Source organism: Numida meleagris, chromosome 16 (assembly GCF_002078875.1).
Source record: "Numida meleagris isolate 19003 breed g44 Domestic line chromosome 16, NumMel1.0, whole genome shotgun sequence".
Lineage (NCBI taxonomy): Eukaryota > Metazoa > Chordata > Aves > Galliformes > Numididae > Numida > Numida meleagris.
Window position 1 is genome coordinate 10071236 of NC_034424.1, and position 3777 is coordinate 10075012.

General features: G+C 38.4%; 1 long non-coding RNA gene across 1 annotated transcript; it reads right to left on the reverse strand.

Moving 5' to 3' along the window:
• LOC110406923 lies at nucleotides 397-3546 on the reverse strand. The gene is made up of 2 exons (XR_002443631.1): nucleotides 3500-3546; nucleotides 397-1602 (listed from the first exon to the last, which is right to left on the reverse strand). It is a non-coding gene; the product is annotated as an uncharacterized LOC110406923 (long non-coding RNA).

A 3777-nucleotide genomic window follows, 5' to 3' on the forward strand; every position in this document is an offset into this window, starting at 1 on the left:
AGTCAGAGTCTATCACCTAACAACAGGGTGAGCCCTACTATCCCCAATAATTTAGGGGAATTACCTAATTTATGAGCATCCATTCTGCATTTGATCTAACAAGATTCTTGCCACCTCTTTGCTTTAAAGAAAGTATCATGCAATTAGCAAAACTTAAAGCTGAGTGCCAAAATCTTTTGAAATTCTTTAGTATTAATCTTGAAAGTAGAATCTTAAGTGCAAATTTAATAGTCACACACAATAAGAATCCAGAGGCTATTTTTATTAAGCATGTTAATAATAGGACTTATGTTCCTTAAATCACATTCAATACAATTAGTAGGGAATAAATTCCTAACTACTAGACTTCTTAATATTCTCCATTAAGAGTTTGAAAATTAGTCTTTTTTTATTAAATATAAAAATACACTGAAGTACTGTCAAGGTACGATATCTCATACCTTTGACAGGCTGTGGCAATGTTATGTAGTATGATACTTTGCTTCTATGAAAATAAAGCATTTTTTAATTATCACTGCAATAAGAACGCTTTGCTATGAGATAACAGTGCTGTGTACATCAGAAGATAAACAAAAGTCATGAAAATATTGCAGCTTAACAGAAATTTGAATGATATTAAATTGTTGCAATCCAAGTTTTTTTCCCACTAAATATTCTGACTGTAAACAGCGATTTTTATTCTATCAATCTTGATATATTTTTAGGTGTGAAAGTGTCATTATGTACAAAATCCATGAAAGTCTTCCAGATTTAAGTTTTAAAAGACAGTTGTTGTTAAACTTATTTTGTTTAGGATATTCACGATAAGGTTTTTTTTAATTTTCAATATTCTATTAAGAGTAAATATACACTGCAAAAAGCATAAAGTTCCATTTCAGTACTAGAAGCATGGTGTTCCTTTGAGTGAGAAACTTACAGAGAAGCAATCATTTTCTTACGTCGTGTATTTCTCTTATTTGCTACAATTATTTTGTATCTTCTGCAATGAATTTCTGAGCTGTCCATAATACTGAGAAAACTGCCCAGGAGAAGACACAAATCAGGCCAGGATACAGCCCATGAGGAAAGAGAACATACACAGATATCCCAACAAGTATATTATTCATGAATCAAATCAAGATGCAGTAAACCTGTGTACAAACAAATATACAAATGTGGAGGGAGAGTAGGGAGAAAGCAGCAGCAGAAAAGACAGACCCAAAGCTCCCTGGGCAAGGCAGGGCTTATTGATCACAAGTTCTTTTTATGATATCTGTTGAAAATACGGGTGCTTTGTAACCAGAGAATGTAACTAACACGGATTGTTCCTTAACACAAGCAATAGGAAGCTATTTGATTTGCCATAGACAGATAGAAACTGCAAGGTAAGATGGGATCAGAGGTGTCTCCCCTCCAGTCTGGACATCATAGCCAGTAAGATGACTCTCCCTGATCAGTATTTCATGGAGAAGCTCTTCTCACGTCCTGGACCTGGCCCGAGGAGGTCTGTATCTCATTTTATGTTCTGGTTATCCACACAGCTTGTGATTCTCCTTCTGATTCCCAAGAACATTTGCTGCCTCTGTACCCTCCAGTGAATGGGTTCATGGGCTATCGGTACACCTGAATTAAAGAGATTAAATTTTATTTAAATGTTTATTTTTGATGCAGATGTTCAGCTGCTGCATTTAAACTTTCAATGGCATTTTGTGGGTTATGATATTCAGAAGAATATTCCTTAAAGATATGTATGGGATATGGTTTTGGTAACTATTTCTCTGCTTGCAACCTGTAGGGAAACCAATGGAGAAGTTAGGAGTTAAATATCTTTTGATGCCATCTGCATGCAGATTTAATTTACCTTTTCCGTAAAAAAACATTTTTATGCCATCTGCAGGTGTCATACATTCAGCAAAACTAACAGAACTGTCACAGATTAGTTTGTGCCATTGAAGTAATGTTCCCGGAACCTCAGGGGAATCTTTGTTCTTGGCTGGGCTCTTACTCCACTGCATTTCCAGCTGTTTTGCTAACTGAAATATCTAGTACATCAGTCATCTAAGATGCTAAACTCAAGTTAAATCCCATCCCCTTCACATACTCAGTGGACTACTCCCCAGTTTCTAAAAGCACGTTGGGTACATTTGTCAAGTTACATTTCATCTACCAAATATAGGAAAGTTTGTGATATGATACCACGTGGCAAAGCCATAATGCAAGCAGTTAGGCTCAACTGTGGCCAGAACAGATGAAATGAGTGAGAAGTTGTCAGGGTGAGGGGGGAAGGTACTCTCAAAAGACTGCTTATTTTCAAGTTCACTTACACCCCAATCTTAACAGGTTAAAGTAGTAGCAGGCAGTTCATAGCTGAGTGACATAACTCTCTAGGAACATTTGCCTTAAGGGAAGCCAAATGATTTTTCTTGCTTCTTCTGAAATGCAATCTTTTGCCATGAAAACCTGTACTTGAGTTACTGAGCAAAAACTTGGTTCAAAATATGATTATTCACAGGAAAAATACAGCTTTAGAAAAAAATAGTTTTACTATACAGTTAAAACGAGATGTAAGAAAAGGAGATATGAGATACACTGGCCTGTAGTCCCTCTGGGGATGGAAATCCTAGCAGATGAAGGCCAGTTCCTGAAGTCAGCCAGTACAAAATGACTTGTTAACCAGGCACAGCTGAAACTCCCTTAAGGTCACAAAAGGGACTTTTTCCTAACCAGCTAAGCTTAGTCCATTTAGAAATGCCTCTTACAGGGGAACAAGACTATCTTGTTAAAGGAGAAGTATGACCATAGAAGTATCTAACTTTATGTGGTGAATATGAAATGAATTATTTTGTATACCTCAATTTTCCAATGTAGATAATTAGAAGAGATGAAGATTGCCTTCAAACTTCACATGAGTGACAGATCTTCTGTCCCAGAACATCCACCTTCCCTGCAGCCCCCACTGGTGCTGCCCCACATGCAGACAGCTGACAGCAAGGCATAGCAATTTACACTAGCTTACCCTAGGACAGCTGCTAGGGTACCGGTCATGTCACAGCTGCACACTAGCACTTGCTACAAAAAAATGCAACCTGAAAAGCAGTGAGTTATCTGTGACCTGCAGAGGATTAGGGAGACTTTAGCAACTGTAAACCGCTTCAGAGCTATACACATCCAGTGACTTTCTGTATGGGAGACTAGGTGAGTGGAAGTATCTCCACTTTCATCCCATAAGATCACATGCAATCCTCCATCTGTGGATTAGGCACAGGTGGGGTAATTGCTTAACTTAAAGATTACTGCACAAAGCAAGATAGGGACTTTTATTTCCCTAACAACACTGATATTTTTAAAGCTCATTAGCATGTGAAGTAGCATCTCTTAGAGTTATTCTTCTTTTGTTATTGTAACACGATGGAAACTGCAGCAATGACAGCAGAGTAGCAAAGTCCCAGGCTGCAGCAAGCGAGGGTATGCTCACATGCAACCACCATAGACACAGAAACAAAGGAAAGCTTCTGCTTACCTTTAGAACACCTCACATACACAGGAATCTCCAACAAGATACCCTCGCCTCCACTGCCAACTTTTAAATGAGGACTGGGCACACCTTCCTGCCACTCAGGTGCATTGCATGCACCTGAGCTCCCCTGGGCTGGCCCTGCCTTCCCACCAGGTGCTCCATCACTGGTTCAGGCTATGACTTAGCATTTCCGCTGCATTTATTAAATTTGATATTAAGTGAATGAAATGAAAATTAATGTACACTCAAATTTGGCTTTGGCCGTAACAGGCTGTTTTCTA